This window comes from Piliocolobus tephrosceles, chromosome 1 (assembly GCF_002776525.5).
Source record: "Piliocolobus tephrosceles isolate RC106 chromosome 1, ASM277652v3, whole genome shotgun sequence".
In the NCBI taxonomy this organism is placed as follows: Eukaryota; Metazoa; Chordata; class Mammalia; order Primates; family Cercopithecidae; genus Piliocolobus; species Piliocolobus tephrosceles.
In genome coordinates, this window is record NC_045434.1 from 83,267,505 (window position 1) to 83,294,741 (window position 27,237).

The 27,237-nt window shown below is 43.8% G+C and overlaps 1 non-coding gene and 3 pseudogenes across 1 annotated transcript; all 4 read right to left on the reverse strand.

The window, feature by feature from the left end:
- Positions 1-2,709: 2,709 nt before the first annotated feature.
- On the reverse strand, positions 2,710-2,813 carry LOC111537178. The gene has a single exon (XR_002729935.1). It is a non-coding gene; the product is annotated as a small nucleolar RNA U13 (small nucleolar RNA).
- A 1,561-nt stretch (positions 2,814-4,374) lies between these two features.
- On the reverse strand, positions 4,375-10,842 carry LOC111537027 (annotated as a pseudogene).
- A 5,616-nt stretch (positions 10,843-16,458) lies between these two features.
- Positions 16,459-17,356, reverse strand: LOC111537026 (annotated as a pseudogene).
- A 586-nt stretch (positions 17,357-17,942) lies between these two features.
- On the reverse strand, positions 17,943-24,474 carry LOC111537025 (annotated as a pseudogene).
- Between the last annotated feature and the right edge of the window lie 2,763 nt (positions 24,475-27,237).

The following is a 27,237-nucleotide window of genomic DNA, read 5'->3' on the forward strand; positions in this document are numbered from 1 at the left end:
GTTATTAGGAAGATTAAATGATATATTATAAATTAAGTGCCTATCAAGATCTCCAGTGACTGTTGGTATTTTTCCTTAATGAGAACCCCTCTTTTACAACATAAATATTCTCAAAAATGTGCCCAATGGCCCTCCTGGTAATTCCCTTCAGAATCCTCTCCCTGAACATGTTCAGAGCAGTGGAAACAGGCATGAGGAGTGAGAGCAGAAGACATGGGTTCTAAGCTTTGCTTTACCTCTTGTGAGCACCATGATCTTGGAAAAGTCACTGAACATTTCTGCCTTCGTCTTTCCCATTTGGGGAGTGAATATAACTACACTGCCCTACCTAGATCACAATGTGAGAATGCATGTCCATAAAATTGAGTTAATAAAAGATAAAATTCTCTACATGTGCTAGATATTATGGATAACATCCAAGTTTAGTGGAGTTTAGTATGTTACACTAGTCTAATGAAAACTATAACAAAACTTTTTTAAAAACCATATACAACACAAATGTGAAACTGATAATGAACCAAAGACCTAAATGTAAAAGCTAAACTATAAAAATTCCTAAAAGAAAACATAGGTGTAAATCTTCATGACCTTAGATTAAGCAACAGTTTCTCAGCTATGACACAAAAGCACAATCAACTAAAGAAAGTATAAATTGGACCTCATCAAAATTAAAAATTTGTGTGCTTCAAAGGGCACTATCAAGAAAGCAAAAAGACAACCCTCAGAATGGGAGAAAATATTTGCAAATTTTATATCTGATAAAGCACTTGTATCCAAAACATTTAAACACATTTAAAACTCTTATAAGTTGATAATAAAAAGACAAAAAGACAAATAACCCTATTCAAAAATGTGCGCAGGATCTGAATAGACATTTGTCCACAGTAGATAAGTCAATAAGCACACAAAAGGCTGTTCAAGATCATTATTATTGGGGAGCTACAAATCAGAACCACAATGAGATACCAATTCACACCCACTGGGATAGCTATGATAAAAAAGACAGATAATAACAAGTGTTGGCAAGGATGTGAAGAAATCAGAACACTGTGTACTGCTATTGGGAACGTAAAATGGTGCAGCTGCTATGGAAAACAATATGGTGGTTCTTCAAAGATTTACACATAAAAGTACTATACTATTATGATCCAGCAATTCTACTCTGAATATAAATACCCAAAATAATTAAGAGCAAGGACTCAAATATTTGTACACCCATGTTCTTAGCAGTATTATTTCACAATAGCCAAGAGTTGGAAGCAACTTAAGTATTTATTGATGGATGAATGGAAAAAGAAAATGTGGTATATAAATACAATGGAAAATTATTTAGTCTAAAAAAGGAAGAAAATTCTGTCATATATGAGAGGTCTTAAGAAAGTTCATGGAAAATGCATATTATGAAAAAACTGGCCATGCATGGTGGCTCATGTCTGTAATCCCAGCACTTTGGGAGGCCGAGGCAAGCAGATCACCTGAGGTCGGGAGTTCGAGACCAGCCTGGCCAAAATGGCAAAACCCCGTCTCTACTAAAACTACAAAAAGTAGCTGGGCATGGTGGCAGGCGCCTGTAATCCCAGCTCTTCAGGAGGCTCAGGCAGGAAAATTGCTTGAACCCGAGTGGTGAAGGTTGCAGCGAGCCGAGATCGCATCACTGCACTCCAGCCTGGGCAACAGAGTGAGATTCCGTCTCAAAAAAAAAAAAGAAAAGAAAAAAAGGAAAAAACTATGCATGGATTTCAAATTTTTTTTGCACAAAAATAAACGTGTACTTACTTATTATAACATGTCTGAATGGGATGTAGTCTGAAACATCAATTTGAACAGAGTCCCTTTCAGAGCAACATAAATTCTGCTAAAATTGAAGCAAGAACAAGCATCAGTGGTGAAGCTTGATGGTGGACAAATGGAAGCTTTAGAGTGAAGCTTGGGTGGAAGAATGATGAAATTGATGCTCTTAAAGCAAACTAAATATGGCCTGAGAAGAAGTCCATACTTCTATATTTGAGTCCTTGTGGACTAACTATAACCTACGGTAATAGGCAGACAAGATTAAAAACTTAGGAGTATGTGCCTGTAACAATCGCTGAGTCTTGGCCAATCCTAGCAGCCATACTTCAACCACTCATAGACTGCTGAGTATTCAAACTGTGTTCAAATAAGGCAAACGTCAACCTGTAACCAATCCAGCTGTTTCTGTATGTCACTTTACTTTTTTTGCCTACAAATTTGTTCTGACCGTGAGGCACCCCGGAGTCTCTCTGAATCTGCTGTAATTCTAGGGGCTGCCCAATTTGCGAATTGTCCATTGCTCAATTAAACTCCTTTAATTAGGCTGAAGTTTTTCTTTTAACAATGCTTTGCAGAAAGTTTTTGAGGATGATGCACCAAAGAATTCAGCAGTTTACAAATAGATAACTCATTTTAAGAGAGGACAAGACAATATTTAAGATGAAACTTGAAGCAACAGAGCATCCACATCAATTTTCAAGGAAAAAATTAACCTTATTTGTGCCCTAATTGAGGAAGACCAATTATTAACAGCAGAAACAATAGCCAACACCATAGATACCTCAATTGGCTCAGTTTACACAATTCTAACAGAAAAATTAAAGTTGAGCAAACTTTTAATTTGATGGATGCCAAAACAGTTGCATTCAGATCAGTTGCAGACAAGAGCAGAGAGCAGAGCATATTTTTTTCCTTCCATATCAGACAGGTAATGTGCCGATGTTGTAACAAGGTTCAAGGGTGTGACATCTCACAAATGAGCGTGAAAACGCAGTCATCATGCTCAGCAGCTACAAAAGGATTGAGCAGAGCTTTCAATGGAAATTTTAAACAAGTGGGGTCAGGATCCTGAAGCACTTCCTTGAAAAATCATAACAGGAGATGAGGCGTGGCTTTACCAATAAGATCCTGAAGACAAGGCACAATCAAAACAATGGCAACCAAGAGGTGGTCCAGTCACAGAAAAAGCGGACCAGTCAAGAGCAAAGGTCATGGCAATAGTTTTTTGGGATGCTTGAGGCATTTTACTTTTTAACTCTCTAGAGGGCCAAAGAATGATAACATCTGCTTATTATGGGAGTGTTTTGAGAAAGTTAGTCCAAGCTGTAGCAGAAGATGCCTGGGAAATCTTCACTAGGGAGTCCTTCTCTGCCACAACAATGCTCCTGTTCATTCCTCTCATCAAAATGGGTAACTGTGCAAGCAAGACTTTCAACAGACTGGACACAGCAGCTCATGCCTGTAATCCAGCACTTTGGGAGGCCAAGGTAGGTGAATTGCTTGAGCCCAGGAATTAGAGACCAGGCTGGGCAACATGGTGAAACCCCATTTCTATAAAAAATAACAAAAATTAGCCAGGCGTGGTGGCGCATGCCTGTAGTCCTAGCTGCTCAGAAGGCTGAGGTGGGAGATTTGCTTGAGCCCAGGGGGTAGAGATTGTCGTGAGCCGTGATTGTGCCACTGCACTCCAGGCTGGACTACAGAGTGAGGCCCTGCCTCAAAAAACAAACAAATAAATAGAGTTTCAAAAGGAAATCATTAGGCATCCACCTTACAGTCCTGATTTGCCTCCTTCTGCCTTCTTTTCATTTCCTAATCTTTTAAAAAACCATAAAAGTACACCTATTTTTCTTCAGTTAATATTGTAAAAGAGACTGCACTGACATGGTTACATTCCCAGGACCCTCAGTTCTTTAGGGATGGACTAAATGGCTGGTATCATTGCTTACAAAAGTGTCCTGAACTTGGTGAAGTCTATGTTGAGAAATACAGTTTATATTTTTTATTTTAACTTTTTTGACAATTATTTAAGATCTTTATTGACAAGTGCTTGCAGTTCATTGACTGTTTTGAAAAAACACCAAGTTGTACACTTTTATTACAAACTTAAAATGAAGTTCTTGTCTCATCTTGACCAGATATGAAACAATTTAAAAATCTTTAGAGACATATTGAGAAAAACCATACTTTTTTTTTTTTTTTTTTTTTAAGAAAACCACATTTGTTATTGCCAAAAAGAGTTGTCTCTAGGAAAAAAGTGATTTAAAAAACCCATGCTGCATAGATAATGCAGATAGTTCTAGTAACTGGTTAGCAGCAAAAAGCAAACAATGTCTTCAGCTCCAATCTTTTGTTCATTTCTTATTGCTGCAGTTTCCCATTCATTTCTTCTTGTTGTATGACTAAAGGGGATGATGGTAGAGATGGTAAGCTGGCATTTACTCAGCCCTACCCTGCTCAGCCTTGGACATGGGCAAATTTTCAGCTGCTTTTGTCTCTTTGCCATATTGTGGTTTAGGGTTTTCTGGGTCTCCATCTGGGCACCGACATTGCTGCTGACCTGGGGTCTAATCTCCTTTATTTTTATTTTTTTAAATCCTCTTCATCACCATCCTCTCTAGGCTGTCTTTGGCTAGGAGGGCCCCAGAGGAATTGTGGCCTATAGCCACATACATATCTTGCCTCATTGGTCTACCTGATGCTCCTGCACCTTGGCTGTCAACACCCCCCATCTCTGCTCCCTGAGCTGGAGGGCTGGAACACTGTGGTCCACGCCCATAGGGTCTCTTCAGGTAGTAGGGCAGGAACCTTCTCCAGGAACCTTCTCCTGAGGAAGGGCCGGTCTTGTTGGGCCTGGCCTTTGGGAGCACTCTCCCATCCTTCCTTCTTTTCCCCACGCTCAGTGTTCTGGTAATTCCACTCGTAATTGTGTGGAGGACCCCCAGGATGTGGATAGCTTCTATAATGGTTACGGCCTGCTCCATATTTACTGCCTTGCAGTGGAACTCCATCAGGGCTGTGACATCTGCTGCCTCCGCACCCTTTTCTCCTTCAGCGTCAGACTCCACAATCTCTCCAGCTCCTACACTGCCAAGGTACTTCCTGGGGTTCTTTTTAAATGGCAGATGCGTTTCTTACATTGAATCATTTTCCTTTTCCCAAAATCTTTGCTATGACCTTCTTGTCCCTACCCAGAGGACCATGGATGTGAGGCGGCCGAGGCCAGTACTCCCTGGGCAGCCAAGGCTGGTGGTAGAGGTGTGGCTGCTTTCAGGGCTTTCTGGGGTATTCTCTCAGCTCCTGATCAAACTTAATTTTTTAATTTTTATTTTTTGAGACAGGGTCTCACTCTGTTGCTTAAGCTGAAGTGCAGTGGTACAATCGTAGCTTACTGCAGCCTCAACCTCCCTGGCTCAAGGAATCCTTCCACTTCAGCCTCCCGAGTAGCTGGGAATACAGATGCGTACCACCACCCAGCTAATTATTTATATTTTGAGACAGAGTCTTGCTGTGACGCCCAGGCTGGAGAGCAATGGCGCAATTTCGGCTCACTGCAACCTCTGCTTCCCGGGTTCGAGCGATTCTCCTGCCTCAGCCTCCTGAGTAGCTGGAATTAAAGGCACATGCCACCACGCCCAGCTAATTTTTGTATTTTTAGTAGAGACCGGGTTTCACCATGTTGGTCAGGCTGGTCTCAAACTCCTGGGCTCAAGTGAACCTCCTATCTTGGCCTCCCAAAGCGCAGGGATTACAGGTGTAAGTCACTGCACCCAGCCTTTAAAAAAAAATCACTTAATTCGATTTTTCCACTAACTTCTTGAAGTCCTCTTGTACTACAGCATAGATCAATCTTGAAGACTTTATGCTCAGCCAAATAAGCCAGTGAAATAACACATAAGGATAAATGCTGTAGGATTCCACTTATGTGAGGAACCTGGAGTTCTCAAATTCATAGAGAAAAAGCAGAATGGTGCTTGCCAGGGGTTGAGGGGGAGAGGAGTGAGGAGTTAATTGTTTAATGGGTACAGAGTTTCAGTTTTGGATGATAAAAAAGTTCGGGGGGTGGATGGTGGTGATGTTTCACAACAATGTGTATGTACTTAGTGCCACTGAACTATACACTTTAAAATGGCTAAAATGGTAAATATTATGTGCATTTTACCATAAGAAAAAAATTCATATCACACAAACATTACAAGTATGATTCCAATTACTAAATATATTTGCATAGATAAAGCTCAGAACAAAAGATATCCAATGTTTATGGTGGTTATCTCTGTATGATAGGGCTATGGGTGCTTTTAATTTTCTCTGAATCTGTATTTATAACAGAGAAATTATAAGTAGTAAGTTACATAAAATTATGAGCAGTAAAATGTTTTTTATTACTTTTGCCGGTAATGCAAGCCCGAAATATTTTGTATTATCTTTTTTTTTTGAGACAGAGTTTCTCTCTTGTCACCCAGGCTGTATTGCAATGGCACGATCTTGGCTCACTGCAACCTCTGCCTCCCAGGTTCAAGCAATTCTGCCTCAGCCTCCCGAGTAGCTGGGATTACAGGCACCTGCCACCACAATGGCTAATTTCTATATTTTTGGTAGAGACAGGGTTTTGCCATGTTGGCCAGGCTGGTCTCCAACTCCTGACCTCAGGTGATCTGCCCAACTTGGCCTCCCAAAGTGCTGGGATCACAGGCATGAGCCACCATGCCTCGCCTTGTATTACTTTTGTAATAAAAGCAGGAGTTGAAAAATGTGGTAAAAGAGGGGAACAATAGACACTTGAGGGTGGAGAGTGGGAGGAGGGAGCAGATCAGAAAAATAACTGTTGGCTAATAGGCTTAGTACCTGGGTGATGAAATAATCTGTACGACAAACCCCCATGACATGAGTTTACCTATATAACAACCTGCACATGTGCCCCTGAACCTAAAATAAACGTTAAACAGAAAGAAAAAAAGTGGTATGTCATAAAATGAAGTATTATTCAGCCATAAAAAGGAATGAAGTACTGGTAAATGTTACATGAATGAACTTTGAAAACATCATATGCTAAGTGAAAGAAGCCAGCCATAGAAGATCACATTTTGTGTGATTCCACTCATGTGAAATGTCCAGGACAGGCAAATCCATGGAAAGAAAGGGCAGATTAGGGGTTGCTTAGGGCTGATGGGAATAGGGTCGGGGTGGGGGATGGGGAGTGACTACTAATGAGTACAGGGTTTCTCTCTTCTTCTCTCTCTCTTTTTTAGAGACAAGGTCTTGCTTGCTGTTGCCCAGGCTGAAGTATAGTGGCCTTATCATAGCTCACTGCAGCCTAGAACTCTTGGGGCTCAAGCAATCCTCCTGCCTCAGCCTCTGGAGTGGCTGGGACTACAGTGTGTGCCACCAAGCCTGGCTAATTTTTTTTTTTTTTTTTTTTTTGCAGAGACAGGGATCTCATCATGTTGCTTATGTTGGTCTTAAACTCCTGGTGAGAGGTGAAGCCAGCTGGGCTTCTGGGTTGGGTGGGCACTTGGAGAGCTTTTCTGTCCAGCTAGAGGATTGTAAATGCACCAATTAGCACTCTGTGTCTAGCTAGAGGATTGTAAATGCACCAATCAACATTCTGTAAAAATTGACCAATCAGCACTCTGTAAAATGGACCAATCAGCACTCTGTAAAATAGACCAATAAACAGGACAGGGGCAGGGCCAAATAAGGAAATAGAAGCTGGCCACCCAAGCCAACAGCAGCAGCCTGCTGTGGTTCCTTTCTGATTTGCACTTTAGCTCTTCACAATAACCCTTGCAGCTGCTTATTCTTTGGGTTCACACCACCTTTAAGAGCTGTAACACTCGCCGCGGAGGTCCACGGCTTCGTTCTTGAAGTCAGTGAGACCACAAACCCACCAGAAGGAAGAAACTTCGGACACATCTGAAGGAACAAACTCCTAGACGCAACGTCTTTAAGAGGTCTTAACACTCACCAGGAAGGTCCACAGCTTCATTTTTGAATGTCAGTGAGACCAAAAACCCACCAGAAGGAACCGATTCTGGACACGCTGGCCTCAAAGGATCCTCCTGCCTCAGCCTCCCAAAGTGCTAGAGCCACCATGTCCAGTCTACTGTACAGGGTTTCATTTTGGGTTGATGAAAATACCCTGAAATTGACCAGGTGTGGTGGCTCACACCTGTGATCCCAGCACTCTCAGAGGCTGAGGAGGGTAGATCACCAAGGGAGAGGAGTTCAAGACCAGCCTGACCAATACGGTGAAACCCTGTCTCTCTTAAAAATACAAAAATTAACCAGGGGTGGTGGTGGGCAGCTGTAATCCCAGGTACTCGGGAGGCTGAGGCTGGAGAATCACTTAAACCCGGGAGGTGGAGGTTCAGTGAGTCGAGATCATGCCACTGCATTCCAGCCTGGGGGACAGAGCAAGACTCCGTTTCAAAAAAAAAGAAAAAAAAAAATGTCCTGAAATCAACCGTGGTGATTGCACAACTCTGTGCCTACAGTAGTCCCCACTTCTCCAGAGTTTCTCTTGCCATGGTTTCAGTTACCCCTGAACCACTGAGGTCCGAAAAGAGATGAGTACAGTGTAAGATATTTAGAGTTACAATATACAGTAACTTTTATTACAATATACATTTGTTACAGTATATTGCTGTGATTGTTCCATTCTGTTTTATTATTATTATTATTATTTATTTATTTTTTTGAAATGGAGTCTCGCTCTGTTGCCCAGGCTGGAGTGCAGTGGCCAGATCTCAGCTCACTGCAAGCTCCGCCTCCTGGGTTCACGCCATTCTCCTGCCTCAGCCTCCTGAGTAGCTGCGACTACAGGCGCCCGCCATCACGCCCGGCTAGTTTTTTGTATTTTTTTTAGTAGAGACGGGGTTTCACCGTGTTAGCCAGGATGGTCTCGATCTCCTGACCTCGTGATCCGCCCGTCTCGGCCTCCCAAAGTGCTGGGATTACAGGCTTGAGCCACCGCGCCCGGCCTTTATTATTTTTTTTGAGACAGGGTCTCTGTCATCCAGGCTGGAGTGCAGGGGTGCAGTCATGGCTTACTGTAGCCTGGACCGCCCCAGGCTCGGGTGATATTCCTACCTCAGCCTCCACAGTAGCTGGGACCACAGGCATGCATCACCACACCCGGCAATTTTTGTATATTTTATAGAGATGGGGTTTTGCCATGTTGCCCAGGCTGGTCTTGAACTCCTGGGCTCAAGCAATTCGCCTGCCTTGGCCTCCCAAAGTGCTGGGATTACATGCGTGAGCCACTGTGCCCAGCCTGTTCTATGTTATTATTAGTTATTGTTAATCTCTTACTCAGCTAATTTACAAATTAAACTTTATCATAGGTATGTATGTATAGAAAAAACAGTATATATAGGATTCAGTACTATCGTCAGTTTCAGGCATCCAATGGGGGTCTTGGAATGTATCCTCCAGGGTTAAGTGTGAACTATATACAATAGTATATACTAAAAACTATTGAATTGTATATCAGCCTGGGGCCTGATATCCAAGGACAGGAGGAGAAGAGTATGTCCCAGCTCCAGGAGAGAGAGGAAATCCTTTTCTCTCCTTTTTTTCTTCTATCTTGGCCCCAAGCCAACTGGATGGTGCCCAGCCACACTGAGGGAAGATCTTCCCCTCTTAGTCCACTGACTCACAAGCCAGTCTGCTCTGGAAACCCAGACAGACACACCGAGAAGAAATGTTTTACCATCTCTCTAGGTGTTCCTTAATCCAGTCCAGTTGACACCTAACCTTAACCATTACAACCACTGAGATCTCCAGTCTCCAACTGCTGCCCCTAAGCTCTGCCACAGTATTCATATCAACACCATGCTCTCCCCAGGCTGCTCCTAGCCAATAACTGTGCATGGCAGAGCTGCTCAAACCAGGCCATATCCATGCCTCCTCTAATGGGCTGTCTTGGTTGTGGGGGCTCCTGTGTGGTCTGGTCAGAATAGGCTGCACGCTTACCTGTGGAGCTGCCTGGAGCCTGATGGTGACCCTTGGCCAACACTATGGAATATATCAAATGATGTTCTGTAACCATCAGTCTGTGGATTGTTTGGGGAATAGGACATACCGGCCTATCAGCATTGTTTAATAATTGTTTCTTTGATGGAGCCTGGAGGATTTCAATATTAAGGCTGGTCATGGAGCTAAAACATGCCTACATGACCAGTTCACTCTAAGAGATCCCACCATGAGTGAACTTTGGACTTCCTGGTATATACACACATGATGGTTCAAGACCTGAGCATGTAGCACATCCAGTGGGAGTCAGCAGAGGGAGGACAAAGGAGCCTGTGCCTGAGATCTCTAGCCCCTTCTTTGCATAACTTTGCCTGCTGTTACCATACTGTATCCTTTGCCTGTTAAAAACTGATATGGGAGGGCTGGGTTGGGTGGCTCACACCTGTAATACCAGCACTTTGGGAGGCCGAGGTAGGTGGATCATGTGAACTCTGGAGTTCAAGACCAGCCTGGCCAACATGGTGAAACCCTCTCTCTAATAAAAATACAAAAAATTAGCTGGGCGTGGTGGTGCACACCTGTAATCCCAGCTACTCGAGAGGCTGAGGTGGGAGAATTGCTTGAACCAAGGAGGTGGAGGTTGTGGTGAGCCGAGATCCGCCACTGCACTCCAGCCCGGGTGACAGAGCAAGACTCTGTCTCAAAAAACAAAACAAAACAATGCAAAACTGATCTGTATGAGTATAGAAACTGTTGGAGTCCTGTGAGTCCTTTCAGCAAGCAAACATGGAAGGTAATCAGAGCATGATGGACACAGTCCCCCATTGGCCTAGCCAAGATTTTCGCAGAGCTGCACTCTGTTCCGAGTCTCTCCCTGCATACTCCTGCTGTCTCTCTGCTTTATCCCTCAAAAGCATTTCCCCGAATAAATAAATCAATCTTCTGCACATCTGATTGCATCCTAGCCTCTGCTTCTCAGAAAACTTGAACAGGAACAGGATATCAGGAGTGGCTGGAAAAGCACACAGTTTAGGATTGACTAATTTCTCACCTGGCCGGCAAGGAGTATCCCATCCCAAGTGGAATGTGGGGCACGGATAATGCCTGATTCAAGGTGGCCCAAAATATCCGAGCGGAGGGGAACACCTTTGCTGGTGAGATGATTCGGGCATTGAAAGACAGGGGAAAGACACTGCTTTAAAAGACAGTGGAGTTGGCTGGTTGTTAATGCCCTGTATAGGAATAATGAAAAGCGAGAGTTAAACACATACCAGCTAAGTGGAGAGCCAGAGCCCTTATTGGTAGCTTACAAAGAGGTCATCATTGCCTTTACCAAGAGTGAACACAGCTGAGGAGCAAACTAGGTCTTAATGTTACTGAACAGAACTGGGGTCTGCTTGCCTGGTGCAATAAGGCCAAAACAACCACACTGAGGTTTGCAGCAGGAGAAAGGAGGGAGTCTATTTGCAGAGTGCCAAGTGAGAATCAAGCAGCTCTTGCTTAAATCTTGACCTCCCTGATGGCTTGAAAGTAAGGACATTTTGTTTTCTTCTTTGAGACAGGATCTCGCTCTGTCACTCACGCTGGAGTGTGGTGGTGCAATCATAGTTCACTGCAACCTCAGACTCCTGGGCTCAAGCGATCCTCTCATCTCAGCTAGGGCTATAGGCATGTGCCAACATACCTGGCTAGTTTTTAAATTTTTTTGTAGAGATCCGGGGCAGGTGTGTGTGTGGTGGGTGGGGGGGGGGGTCTTGCTATTTTATCCAGGCTGGTCTCGAACACCTGGCCTCAAGAAATTCTCCTGCCTCAGCCTCCCAAAGTGCTGGGATTACAGACGTGAGCCACTGTGCCTGGCTCGAAAGAAAGAATTTTTAAAGGTAGGGGTAGATTTTAGGAAAGCAGAAGTTACAGGCAAAATCATAAATCAATACATGGAGATTATACACTGGTTTGGCCTAAAAGGGTGGGATGTCTTGAAGTGGGGGCTTACAGGTCACAGATAGACTCAAGATTTTCTGATCTGAAATTGGTTGAGGAAGAGAAGCTTTGTTTAAAAATTTGGGGTCAGCAGCAAAGAATGTTAGCTCTGGCATGTGGGTGTGACCTCCTCCAGGCCCCTCAGGAAGAAATTGAGAACAAAGACAGTGGGCAGAGTTCAGTTCTCAGCTCCCTGTTGTCTGAGGTCTAACGTGCCAGCAGATCCATTTGGTAGGGGTTTGAGTTCCTGAAAAATAACTCAGAGACATATGTTAAGATGTCATCTTTAGTTTCTGTAGGGGAACCAAACATCCTGTGATTCTAACTACTGTTTTAAACTACCATTACCTTCTTGCTTATCAAGTTGCTTATTTACTTCTCAGGACTAGCTAGGAGCCTGGAATTTCCCTTGAAGGAATTCATGATTTTCCTTTATTTTCATGCTTGGGTGACTGAAGGCCTCAAAAAGGGGTGGTCCCTGCTCCCTCTCATTAATAGTTAAAGTCATTGAGTTCCAGAGGCATTTAAATGCTCAGCCAAGGCTGGGCACGGTGGCTCATGCCTATAATCCCAGCACTTTGGGAGACCAAGGCACTTGAGGTCGGGAGTTCAAGACCAGCCTGGCCAACATGGTAAAACCCAGTCTCTACAAAAAATACAAAAATTAGCCGGGCCTGGTGGCACGCACCTGTAATCCTAGCTACTCGGGAGGCTGAGGCACGAGAATCACTTAAACCGGGGAGGCGGAAGTTGCACTGAGCTGAGATCACACCACTGCACTCCAGCCTGGGCAACAGAGTGAGACTCCGTCTCAAAAAAATAAGTAAATAAGAATAAAAAATAAATGCTTAGCCAAGACAAGTTGTTTATACAACCTCAGAGCCCTGGTTGAGAAAACTTAGGAACCTCACACTTAGGAAGGAGACATCTGGGGATGTGCCCTAAAGGATTTGGCTCTGCAGACTCAAAGGTTACAGAGGTATCCAACCTTCTCCATTAAAAGATAGCACTCCTCGGCCAGGCGCGGTGGCTCACGCCTGTAATGCCAGCACTTTGGGAGGCCAAGGCGGGTGGATCACAAGGTCAGGAGATCGAGACCGTCCTGGCTAACATGGTGAAACCCAACTCTACTAAAAATACAAAAAATTAGCTGGGCGTGGTGGCGGGTGCCTGTAGTCCCAGCTACTCTGGAGGCTGAGCCAGGAGAATGGCGTGAAACCGGGAGGTGGAGTTTGCAGTGAGCCGAGATCACACCACTGCACTCCAGCCTGGGCAACAGAGCAAGACTCCGTCTCAAAAAATAAAATAAAAAATAATATAAAATTAAATAAATAAAATAAAATAAAAAAATAAAATAGTACTCCCTGCATGCAGGAAGACCTGCAGAGTTCTCTATCTGACAAAACAATACATTTCCCCCTCAGGAGCTTCCCCCGCCTCCTCTCTTGGCTTCCAGGCTGATAAGCAGGATTAAATTCTATCATAGCATGACCTGGCAGAGACTATGTTGGGCTTGATAAGGAAGAAGAGATATCATACCCTCGTGGAGCTTCAAGAATTACCTAGCATGTATTGGCAGGACCAGGACAGTATACCTGGGATTAGATTTTCAGGGTTGTTAATTAGAAAGACCAGAATATAAAACTGGATGAGTGGCTGGGTGCGGTGGCTCATGCCTCTAGTCCCAACGCTTTGGGAGGCTGAGGCGGCCAGATCACCTGAGGTCAGGAGTTCGAGATCAGCTTGGGCAACATGGTAAAATCCATCTCTAATAATAAATACGAAAATCAGCTGGACGTGGTGGCACACACCTGTACTCCCAGCTACTTAGGGAACTGAGGCTGAGGCAGAAGAATCACTTGAACCTGGAAGGGGGAGGTTGCAGTGAGCTGAGATCATGTAACCGCACACAGCCTGGGTGACAGGGGGAGACTCTGTCTCAAAAACGAACAAACAAACAAACAAACAAAAAAAAAAAAACTCACAAAAAACAAAAAAAACCAAAAACAAAAACTGGATGATTGAGAATTCATAGACTTAAGGACCTCTTCTTGGGACACAGGATTTAATGCCCTGGCAAGGACATTTAAAGGGATGCTGGAGTATAACTGAGAAGTCTGGAGAAAGCAATGGCCCACAAAGAATGAAATGGAAATTCTTTAGTTGCTCTGGCAGATGATAGAGGAAGGAATAAAAAGGCTCAGGGAGGACTGGGGGCGGTACCTCGTGCCTGTAATCCCAGCACTTTGGGAGGCTGAAGCGGGTGGATCATGAGGTCAGGTGTTTAAGACCAGCTTGGCCAACATAACGAAACTCCGTCTCTACCAAAAATACCAAAAATTAGCCGGGCATGGTGGCGGGTGCCTGTAATCCCAGCTACTTAGGAGCCTGAGGCAAGAGAATCGCTTGAACCTGGGAGGCGGAGGTTGCAGTGAGCTGAGATCACGCCACTGCACTCCAGCCTGGGCGACAGTGCGAGACTCCATCTCAAAAAAAAAAAAAAAAAAAGGCTCAGGGAGATAAGCAGACTGGACTGGATATATTATATGAGGTTACAAGCCGCACTAAGAGAATTATGTTACTCCGGGAGGCCCAGAGGACATATCATTTGCCAAGACCAGCAGGAATGTGCCGATGGGAAGGATAGCAGCATCAAAGAGAAATTCAGGGGTGACTATTCTGTATGCTGGGTGATAGGAGAGGCAGTCATAGGTTGGGTAATGGGGCCCCACTGAGAGTAACAGAGACCAAGTGGTATGCTTAACCAGAAGTCAGGGGACCGTATTGACCATAAAAATCGGCAAGGTTGGAAGAACAGCCAAGGGACGCTGATCCACAGGGATATGTGGAAATGGGAATGGTTCATGGAACATGGTGTCTCTAGTGGCAAAATGGCCAACAAGGGTGCTACTCAATATCTATAATCAAAAGAAGGCAAAACTAGAGGGGCAGGAGGCCAAGAGCAATCACCCCAAGAAGCCACTATCCCTTGCCCAGTTCTCAGACCTGCACCAACTTTCAGATCTGGAACTCACTGACTGAACACATGGCCAGGACCCTAAGAGGAAGGGTGATGGCACATGTTTAGTACTGTAATAATTACCAGCCATTCCCCAATGGGACCACTTATTTAAGTGACTGCACACTGAGAAAAGAGGGATACCCCGATATTTCAAGGGCTATTAGAAACAGGGTCTAAGTTAACATTAATAGTCTACACTGGAAGTCATCATAAACCATCTTTAGAGTTGGGGAATTCAGGTTGGAGGCGGGTATTAAATAGAATCCTGACTACAGTGTAGCTTACAGCACGTCTAATAGGTCTGTGGATGCACTTGATGGTCATTGCCCCAGTCTGTGATGGGAGAACTTGGCAGTTGGAATAACCCCTGTCATTAGGTCCTTGGCTACTATAGTGAGGGAAGGTTTAAAAGGTAGGTAAAAGTCCTAGAAACTTCTCCCTGCTTTCCCCACAAGATATTAAAAAACAAAAACAAAAACAAAATTTGACTGGGCACAGTGGCTCATGCCTGTAATCCTAGCACTTTGGGAGGCCGAGGCGGGCGGATCACAAGGTCAGGAGATCAAGATCATCTTGGCTAACACAGTGAAACCCCATCTCTACTAAAGGTAAAAAAATATTCTGGGCGTGGCCGCGTGCGCCTGTAGTCCCAGGTGCTGGGGAGGCTGAGGCAGCAGAATGGCATGAACCCAGGAGGTGGAGATTGCACCACTGCACTCCAGCCTGGGTGACAGAGCAAGACTCCGTCTCAAAAAAAAGGCTGGGCACGGTGGCTCACACCTGTAATCTCAGCACATTCAGAGGCCGAGGTGGGTGGACCACTTGAGCTCTGGAGTTTGAGACCAGCCTGGCCAATGTGGTAAAACCCCGTCTCTACTAAAAACACAAAAATTAGCTGGGTGTGGTAGTATGTGCCTGTAATCCCAGGTACTCGAGAGGCTGAGGCAGGATAATCACTTGAACCCAGGAGGCGGAGGTTGCAGTGAGCCGAGATCCTGGGCAACAGAGTGAGACTCCATCACAAGAAAGAATTAAATCCTGGGGTGACTGGCCGGGTGCGGTGGCTCAAGCCTGTAATCCCAGCACTTTGGGAGGCCGAGACGGGCGGATCACGAGGTCAGGAGATCGAGACCATCCTGGCTAACACGGTGAAACCCCGTCTCTACTAAAAATACAAAAAAAATTAGCCGGGCGAGGTGGCGGGCGCCTGTAGTCCCAGCTACTCGGGAGGCTGAGGCAGGAGAATGGCGTGAACCCGGGAGGCGGAGCTTGCAGTGAGCTGAGATCCGGCCACTGCACTCCAGCCTGGGCGACAGAGAGAGACTCCGTCTCAGAAAAAAAAAAATCCTGGGGTGAGGATGGTGAAGATCAAGATGCACCATCAAAGATCTAAAGGGACTGGGTGCAGTGGCTCATGCCTGTAATCTCAGTACTTTGGGAGGGTGAGGTGGGAGGATCACTTGAGCCCAGGAGTTTGGGACCAGCCTGGACAACATAGCAAGACTCCATCTCTGCAAAAAAAATAAAAAAATTAGCTAGGCATGGTGGCGTGCCATTGCACTCTAGCCTGGGTGACAGAGCAAGACCTTGTCTCAAAAAAGATCTAAAGGATGTCAGGTCTGGTGTTTGATGTTTTAAAAAAATCACCCTAAATTTAATAAATTTTTTTTTAGCATTTGTAAAATCATTCAGCCACACTTGCATGTTCTAAATATTTTCCCATGTTCAACAAACTGATTTAAATGAAGTTATTCCACCACTTAAAGAGAAAAGTCTGTGCAATCACTTTAAACCTTATAGTTACTTTAATTTCATCATTGAGATAGCAATAGCTCTTAATCTCACTAGGATCTGGATCCAAACTCACATTCTTCCTCACAAAATGTAATCAATTTTGTGTTCACCCAAATATCATCAGATTGAGCCTTGTGAATTTATCTTAAATAATTAACATCTTCTGGGGAAACTTGTTCCACTGGAATTCCTAATTCAGCTTTTAAAGGCCCCTGTGCTGCCCTTTCTACTCTGATTGCATCATTTTTTCAAGGTCTCTTGAATGGATGACTACAAGTATTGATAAACAACCTGGAAAGGTCATTTTAGTGTATGATCTCACTGTAGTAGTAGCTGATTTTTTGTGTTTAATAAGATGACACTGGCAGTGTGAGATGGTTCACAGTGGTAATGCCAGCATTTTGGGAGGCTAAGGTGGGAAGATTGCTTGAGCCCAGGAGTTTGAGAACAGTCTGGGGAATACAGCAAAAACCCATCTCTACAGAGAATTCGCACCTGTGGTTCCAGCTACTCCAGAGGCTGAGGTAGGAGGATCACCTGAGCCCAGGTAGGCTGAGGCTGCAGTGAGCCGTGATTGAGACACTGGATTCCAGCCTGAGTGACAGAGTGAGACCCTGTCTCAAAAAAAAAAAAAGAAAATAAAAAAGAAAAAAGAAAAGAAAAATGAAAAAAAAAGTCACTTAAGGTGCAATGCAATAGTCCTTTTTCAATGTTTTCATTCAGGTGATTGAAACAATTTGTTTTGGTTCCATGTCCAGTTGTATTGTCATTGGAATCACTCAAAATATACATCACTAGGCCGGGTACGGTGGCTCACGCCTGTAATCCCAGCACTTTGGGAGGCCAAGACGGGTGGATCATTTGATGTCAGGAGTTCGAAACCAGCCTGGCCAACATGGTGAAACCCCATTTCTACTAAAAATTACAAACATTAGCTGGCCGTGGTGGCATGCACCTGTAATCCCAGCTACTCAGGAGGCAGAGGAAGGAATCGCTTGAACTTGAGAGGCAGAGGTTGCAGTGAGCTGAGATCATGCCCCTGCACTCCAGCCTGGGCAACAGAGTGAGACTGTGTGTGTGTGTGTGTGTGTGTGTGTGTGTGTGTGTATACATCACTTCCAGAATTGGAAAATTTTGTTCATCAAAATTGTCAATATTTATTTTAGGCATGATTGAAATATGTGTGTTCTGTCCTCAGTATCCTTGCTCAAGCTACAGCAGAGGGTCCCACGGCTGAGTCAGACACCAAGAACCAAACACATTCCTCAGGGCTTAAATGCGTCTCCTTCAGGCCCGCAGTAGAATGGTTCACAAGAAACTCCTACCAAAGATCTTCTTTCCTATGCCTTGACATACTTGCTGATTCAAGGATAGGAACCTAAATCAAGGAGTCTGTTCCATAGGGACTGGGAAATGGATCCAGGAAAGTGGATTTAAACACTTTCCAAGTGGCTATACCAAAACGCACAAACCTGTCCTTTCCTTTGGCTATACTTTTCACCAAGGGCTAGAAGCAGCAGAAAAGGCCGGTGCACAAAGAAAAGGTAGTGAGCTCTCAGGAGCCTCCAAGAGCGAAGAGGGAAAAGCTGCAGCAGTACTCTCTGCCCTGGTTCCATCTCTCCTTCCTTAAGCCTGGCTGCACCCTACCCCGGGGTTATTTGCAACCCAAGGCCTCACTAACCTATATTTCTATGCTGACATCAAACTAAACTATGCATATGTGCAGAGGATGGCAAGCAAAGCAGAAAAATGAAAATAGCTTAACTTTTTTAGAGGGTGTGATCATGGATGAATGTTTGTCTTCATTATTATTATTATTGTTACTTTTTTAGAGACAAGATCTTGCTATGTTCCCCAGGCTAGTCTCAAACTCCTTAGGTGCAAGGGATCCACCCACACCAGCCTCCTGAGTAGCCGAGATTACAGGCATGCACCTAGCAGGGGAGGCATATTCTTTTTTTTTTTGAGACTAAGTTTTGTTCTGTCGCCCATGCTGGAGGGCAGTGGCACAATCTCGGCTCACTGCAACCTCTGCCTCTGAGTTCAAATGATTCTTCTGCCTCAGCCTTCTGAGTAGCTGGGAATTCAGGCAGGCACCACCATGCCCAGCTAATTTTTGTATTTTTAGTAGAGATGGGGCTTTGCCATGTTGGCCAGCTTGGTTTAGAACTCCTGACCTCAGGTGATCCACCCACCTCGGCCTCCAAAAGTGCTGGGATTACAGACATGAGCCACCTTGCCTGGCTGTGGCAATATTCTTTTTTTTTTAAAGACAGAGTCTTGCTCTGTCACCAGGCTGGAGTGCAGTGATGTGATCTTGGCTCACTGCAACCTCCGCCTCCCAGGTTCAAGTGATTTTCCTCCCTCAGTCCCCCGAGTAGCTGGGACTACAGGTGTGTGCCACCATGCCCAGCTAATTTTTGTATTTTTAGTAGAGACGGGGCTTGACCATGTTGGCCAGGATGGTCTTGATCTCTTGATCTCGTGATCTGCCCACTTTGTCCTCCCAAAGTGCTGGGATTACAGGCGTGAGCCACCGTTCCTGGCTGGATAATCTTTTTATACCTAAAAATAGTTTGCACTAAAACTAATCTTTAGGCCTGGCGCGGTGGCTCACGCCTGTAATCCAAGCATTTTGGGAGGCCAAGGTGGGTGGATCACCTGAGGTCAGCAGTTCAAGACCAGCCTGACTAACATGGTGAAACCTAGTCTCTACTAAAAATACAAAAATTAGCCAGGTGTAGTGGTGGGCGCCTGTAATCCCAGCTACTCAGGAGGCTGAGGAAGGAGAATCACTTGAACCTGGAAAGCAGAGGTTGCAGTGAGGTGAGACCCCGCCATTGCACTCCAGCCTGGGTGACAGAGCGAGATTCCGTCTCAAAAAAAAAAAACAAAAAACAAAAAACAAAAAACAAAAACAAACAAACAAAAAACCTAATTTTTAAAAATTGAGGCTGGGCGCTATGGCTCACGCCTGTAGTCCCAGAACTTTGGGAGGCCAAGACGGGCGGATCACAAGGTCAGGAGATCGAGACCACCCTGGCTAACACGATGAAACCCTGTCTCTACAAAAAATACAAAAAATCAGCAGGCAGGGCGTGGTGGCAGGCACCTGTAGTCCCAGCTACTCTGGAGGCTGAGGTAGGAGAATGGCGTGAACCCAGGAGGTGGAGCTTGCAGTGAGCAGAGATCGTGCCACTGCACTCCAGCCTGGGCGACAGAGTGAGACTCCATCTCAAAAAAAAAAAAAAAAAAAAAAATGGAAACATACATTCAGTAAAGTGCACAAATCTTTAGTGTATTACATCTTGACAATTTGTTTCTTTTTAAAATCAACTATTATTGACATAAGAATTATATATAATAAAATGTACCTATTTTTAGTGTATGGTTTGATGAATTTTGACATCTATGTATATATCATCATAATGAAGATATATAACATTTCCACCACCAACAAAATTTCCCTCATACTCCTTTGTAGTCAATCCCACCCCTCCCAGTACTAGGCAAACACTGGTCTGCTTTTTGCCACTATATAGTAGTTTTTCCTGTTCTAGGACTTGACATAAAAAAATCCTAATATATATGTATATGTATTATACACACACACACACACACACTTTTTTGGATCTGGATTCTTTAGCTCAGCAATAAAGTTTTCAAGATCTATTCATGTTGTTGTGTGCTGTGTCTATCAGAAGTTTGCTCCTTTTCATTGGTGAATAGTATTCCCTTGTATGGACAAACCAATTTGCTTATCTATTTGCCTATAGATGGATATATATTTTTTGAGATGGAGTTTTGTTCTTGTCGCCCAGGCTGGAGTGCATTGGTATGACCTTGGCTCACTTCAACCTCTGCCTCCAGGGTTAAAGGGATTCTCCTGCCTCCGCCTCCCAAACTGCTAAGATTACAGGCACTCACCACCATGCCCGGCTAATTTTTGTATTTCTAATAGAGATAGGGTTTCACCATGTTGGCCAGGCTGGTCTTGAACTCCCGACCTCAGTTGATCAGCCCACCTTAGCTTCCCAAAGTGCTGGAATTACAGGCATAATACATTATATAATATTATTAATAAAACTATTATTAATAGCTACAACTATTATTAATAGTTATAGCTATAACTATTATTAATAATAGCTATAACTATTATTAATAATAGCTGTCATGAATATTTGTGTACAAGTCTTTTGGGGCTCGTGCGATTTCATTGTCTTGGGTAAGTACCTAGGAATGGAATGGTTGGGTCATATGGTGGGTACATATTTAACTTTATAAGAACCTGCCAAATGGATTTCCAAGGTGGCTGTGCCATTTGACATCCCTATCAATTCTGGCCGCTCTATATCCTCTTCAGGGGTTGGTAATGTCAGATTTTTGACTTTTAAAATGATACACCTATCAGAAGGGCACACACATTGATACTGATTTCTAGATTCTTTTGCGGTCAAATAAAATATTCTATATTGTGGGCCAGGTGCAGTGGCTCACGCCTATAATCCCAGCACTTTGCGAGGCTGAGGCGGGCAGATGATTTGAGGTCAGGAGTTTGAGACCAGCCTGACCAAAATGGTGAAACTTCTTCTCTACTAAAAATACAAAGAAATTAGCCGGGCATCGTGGTGCATGCCTGTAGTCCCAGCTACTTGGGAGTCTGAGGCGGGAGAATCGCTCGAGCTGGGAGGCGAAGGTTGCAGTGAGCTGAGATGCGCCACTGCATTCCAGCCTAGGCAACAGAGCAAGACTCGGTCTCAAAAACCAAAACCAACAGCAAAACAAAACAACTCTATATTGTGACAGCCTTTTTCATTGTAAGATTTGTTTCATGCCCAGGACATGGACTGTCTTGGTGAATGTTACATTTGCACTTGAAAAAAAAATGTGTTTTTAGCTTTTTGTTTTTTTGAGACTGAGTCTCACGTTGTCGCCCAAGCTGGAGTGTAGCAGCACGATGTCGGCTCACTGCAATCTCCGCCTCCCAGGTTCAAGTGATTCTCCTGCCTCAGCCTTCTGAGTAGATGGGACTACGGCATGTGCTGCCACGCTTGGCTAATGTTTTTTTTTTTTTTTTTTTTTTGAGAAGCAGTTTCGCCCTTGTCGCCCAGGCTGGAGTGCTATGTCGCCATCTTGGCTCACTGCAACCTCTGCCTCCTGGGTTCAAGCGATTCTCCTGCCTAAGCATCCTAAGTAGCTGGAATTACAGGCATGCGCCACCGTGTCCGGCTAATTTTGTATTTTTAGTAGAGATGGGGTTTCTCTATGTTGGTCAGGCTGGTCTCGAACTCCCGACTTCTGGTGATCCACCCACCTCAGCCTCCCAAAGTGCTGGGATTACAGGCGTGAGACACCTCGCCTGGCCCATTTATTCTTAATCTATTGTCTTTGTATTCAAATTAGATTTCTATATATATAGTTTGATCTCACTCTTTTTTTTTTTTTTTTCAGACAGGGTCTTCCTCTATCGCCCAGGCTGGAGCACAGTGGTGTGATCTTGGCTCACTGCAACCTCTGCCTCCCGGGTTCAAGCGATTCTCTTGCCTCAGCCTCCTGAGTAGCTGGGATTACAGGCATGTGCCACCACACCTGGCTGATTTTTGTATTTTTAGTAGAGATGGGTTTCACCATGTTGGTCAGGATGGTCTCAATCTCTTGACCTCCTGATATGCCTGCCTTAGCTGGGATTACAGGCGTGAGCCACCGTGCCCGGCCTCATTTTTTTTTTTTTAAAGGTCAACGAGATACAATTCATTAAGAATAAAAATATATTGTTTCGCCAGGTGCAGTGGCTCATGCCTGTAATCTTTGGGAGGCCGAGGTGGTGCGTCATTTGAATCCAGGCGTTTGAGACCAGCCTGCCCAACGTGGGGAAACCCCATCTCTACCAAAAATACAAAAATTAGCTGGGTGTGGTGGTGCATGCCTGTAGTCCCAGCTATTCAGGAGGCTGAGGCACGAGAATCAGTTAAGCCTGGGAGGCAGAGGTTGCAGTGAGCTGAGATTGTGCCACTGCACCCCAGCCTGGGTCACATAGCAAGACTCTATTAAAAAAAAAAAAAAAAGTTAGCCAGTGTGGTGGCCTGTGCCTGTAATCCCAGCTACTTGGGAGGCTGAGGCTGGAGAATTGCTTGAACCTGGGAGGTGGAGGCTGCAGAGAGCCGAGAGGGCACTGCACTCCAGCCTGGGTGACAGAGGGAGATTCTGTTTCAATAAAAAAATAAATAAATAAATAAAAATACATTGCTTCAAACTTAGAATAATTTAGTATTTTCTTTGTTATTTCATATGTATCTGGAAATGGGATACATGTTCTCATCCTGTCCTGAGGTAGCATTCCACCAACTGGTACAGGGTTCCCAGATAGAGTCAAAGTGACATTCCTCTTGCCACCATTTCCATTGTCAAAAAAAATTTTTGTTTTCATATATTTCAACAGTAGCTTCAGATTAATACCTCTCAGAAGAATTTCGTCCTAAAGGCCAATTTGATTTAGAGCCTTTAACTGCAAATAATTTCCAGGTGACACTAACGACCAACATAAGGATAACGCAGGTAAAAAACATATAGGTACATTTCAGTTCCATGGATTTCACTTTCATATTTTAATCACTTTATACCTTCAGTATCAACGTTAAAATAGAACCTAAGAAGATTCCTGTTTGAGCAACGCTCTATATAAATATCTCCACCTCTACCCTACTTGCAACAAAAGTTCTAAATCAGACTAGATTTACTAGCTTTCAATTATAATAACTGATATCTTTAATAGATTTTTAATCTAAAGTTTAACAGCTTTTAATTATAAAACTTATTCTCAATTATAATTTATAATTTTTTTAATTTAATTTTTTTTGAGACAGGGTCTTACTCTGTCACCCAGGTTGGAGTACAATGGCACCATCATGGCTTACTGCAGCCTCAACCTCCTGGGCTCAATCAATTCTCCCACCTCAGCCTTGCCAGTAGCTGAGACTACAACTGTATGTCACCATATCTGACTAATTTTTTAAATTTTTTGTACAGACAAGGTCTCACTATGTTGCCCAGGCTGGCCTTGAACTTTTGGGCGCAAGTGATCCTCCCCCCTCAGCCTCCCAAAGTGCTGGCATTACAGGCATGAGCCACCGCACCTGGCATGTAATTTACAATTAAAAAGACTAGTTCAAGTACTCAGGTTGATAAATCCCATACAACACAAAAACAAAGGAAATTATTCTCAATAGGAAGAGATATAATTAATTGCAGATATATGGCTTACTAAGACTACTAAAACAGCTCATGCTGCGTATTAAAACAAAAACAAAAAAATGCCTGAGGCAAGGAGATAGAGGCTGCAGTGAGCTGTGATTGCCCCAGCCTGGGTGACACAGTGAGATACTAGCTCTTAAAAACAGAAAAAAAGTTTGAAAAGAAGAAAAAGTTGTACTGAGATGGATTTTAAAATAATCTCAGAAAATACAAAAATTATTAATAATCTTTACAGCTTTTGATTACATATCTTCATAATGATAATTTTAATCACAGGTCTCAAATTTTATTGCAAATATATTGCCATTAGGTCTCTAATCATAGATTATTTTTTGTTGAATATTCTGCTGATAAATAAACAACTGCTTAACATTCCAATAAAACATATTCTCACAATTAACTATGAGACTGGTGCCACCACTGGGAAATGAGCTGAGTTAATCAGCAGTTACATCGAATGTAATGAATCCCAAATCACTTCTTTCTCTAGGTCCGCTGACGTCATCTAAGTTTTTCAGCTTGATCGGCGAGTCATTGCCACCACACCCGGGTTGCTTCCGTCTTTGAAGGCGGTGGTGATGGTGAAAGCAGCTAAATATGAGCGCCGCCATCAGGCTGAGAAGCGGCAGAGAGTTCACAAGCGACACCACCGCGTTCATCTCCCACGACCCTGCGTCCACATGCATGCTTGGGCTCCTGTTTCAGGAGTGTATCCCATAACTTTAAATATTGTTATGCTACTTTACATAACATGTAAGAACCTTTTAATAATTCAACTCCATTTTCCCTTTGGAACCTTTGTGCTATTGTTTTAAGACATTTCATTTCCATTTCCATTAGAAAATTCAAAATATATTTTTATATTTGCTTTAAATGGTTATCACTTTACATAACATGTAAGAACCTTTTAATAATTCAACTCCATTTTCCCTTTGGAACCTTTGTGCTATTGTTTTAAGACATTTCATTTCCATTTCCATTAGAAAATTCAAAATATATTTTTATATTTGCTTTAAATGGTTATCTTTTTAGAGAAAATTTTTAAAATGAAAAAAGTATTTTATATTTACCATGTATTTACATCTCTGTATTTCTTTTCTTTTTTTTTTTTTTTTTTTTAAGATGGAGTCTCGCTCTGTCACCCAGGCTGGAGTGCAGTGGCATGATCTCTGCTCATTGCAAGCTCCGCCTCCTGGGTTCACGCCATTCTCCTGCCTCAGCCTCCCGAGTAGCTGGGACTATAGGCACCTGCCACCATGCCTGGCTAATGTTTTGTATTTTTAGTAGAGACGGGATTTCACTATGTTAGCCAGGATGGTCTCGATCTCCTGACCTTGTGATCCACCCGCTTTGGCCTCCCAAAGTTCTGGGACTACAGGTGTGAGCCACCGTGCCTGGCCACATATGGTTATTTATTTTTGTGTAGATCTCATTTTTCTATCTGTCACCCAGGCTGGAGTGCAGTGACACAATCATGGCTCACTGAAACCCCAAACTCCTGGGCTCAAGCAGTCCCTCTATCTTGAGCCTCCTGTGTAGCTGGAACTAAAGGTGTGTACCACCATACCCAGCTAATTTTTCTCTATTTTTGATAGAGATTGTGTCTCGCTAATTTCCCAGGCTTGTCTTGAACTCCTGGCTTGAGGCAATCCTCTCCCTACAGTCTCCCAAAATGATGGGATTGGCTGGGCACAGTGGCTCATGTGTGTAATCCCAACACTTTGGAAGGCCGACGGGGGCAGATCACTGGAGTTCAAGATCAGCCTGGCCAACATGGTGACACCCCGTCTCTATTAATATAAAAAATATTTAAAACAACAACAACAACAAAAAGCCCAAAGTGCTGGGATTATATGCATGAGCCACCATGCCCAGCCAAAAAAATATTTCTTATAATGCAGTTCTCTGGAAATGACCTCACAGCTTTTATTTATCTGAAAAGGTCTTTCTTTTCTTTTTTTTGAGATGGAGTCTTGCTCTGTCGTCCAGGCTGGAGTGCAGTGGTGCACTCATCGCAACCTCTGCCTCCCAGGTTCAAGTGATTCTATTCTGCCTCAGCCTCCCCAGTAGCTGGGATTACAGGCTCATGCCATCATGCCTGGCTAATTTTTGTATTTTTAGTAGAGATGGGGTTTCACCATTGTTGGCCAGGCTGATCTCAAACCCCTGACCTCAAGCATTCTGCCCACCTTGGCCTCCCAAAGCACTGGGATTACAGGTGTGAGCCACTGTGCCTGGCCACAACACTGGTAGTTTTGATATTTGTCTTTTTTTTTTCTTCACACTCACAGGCTCAGGTCACAACTTTTGACATTTGGATTGACAAATTCTTGGCACTGTTGATATTTCTTTGTTGTAGAGGCCTTTCCTGTGCACTATAGGATGTTTAACAGCAACCCTGGTGCTATGGTCTGAATGTTTGTGTCTCTTCCAAATTAATATGATGAAGTCTAAGACTAGTAGTATCAGAGGAGGTGGGGCGTTTGGGATTGGTGTCTTTATGAAAGAGGCCCCAGAGAGCTGCCTTGTCCCCTTTCACTATGTGAGAAAGCAGCAAGAACATATTCTCTAAACCAGGAAGCCAGCTCTCATCAGACACCAAATCTGCCAGTGCCTTGATCTAGGTCCTCCCAGCCTCCAAAACTGTGAGAAACAAATTTCCGTTATTTATAAACCATGCAGTGTTTTGTTATAGCTGCACAAATGGACTAAGACACCTGACCTCTACCTTCTAGACAATGGTAGCATCTTCCCAGTCATGACAATATAAATTGTCTCCAGATATAGCAAAATATCCTCTGGGGAGTAAACTCACCCCTGGTTGAGAATTGCTGTTCCAGGTCTATTTTAGTTCTACTCCTAAGGTGTAACACTTCACAGATCTTTACCACATATCCTGAGTGTTTAATCAGGTCTCTTCATTCAGAGTTGGAACTCAAACATACCCCAGTAGTGTGTGGGCTCTGGGAACTGTCCAACTTACATTTCCCCATGGTGATTTTTTGCTTGGCTTTGTGGAGTTTCCTGTTAGAGATACAGTTTAATATTTAGCACAAGACTCCAAGGCACTGTTATGCAGATTTCCTAGGCTCTTTCTCTGGACTCTTGTCTCTGTGTTACTTTGCCTTGCAAATTCCAGACACCTTAGCCTCCTGAAATCAATCTCTGTCCTTCAACTTGGTGAAATGACCATATTCTGTTTAGGTTCCCTCCTCTTGCACCACAGCAGTCTGGGAAGTATCTCCAGGCAGACAGCCTAGGTCATTTTTGGACTCATTCCATTTCTTTTCCTTCTCACAGTCTTGAATTGCCTGTAGTATGTGTATGAACATTTGTTTCATATACTTTGTCCAGTTTCCTTATGGCAGGAGGGCATGTATGGTACTTGTTACTCTGTCAGGGCTGGAAACAGAAGTCTCCCT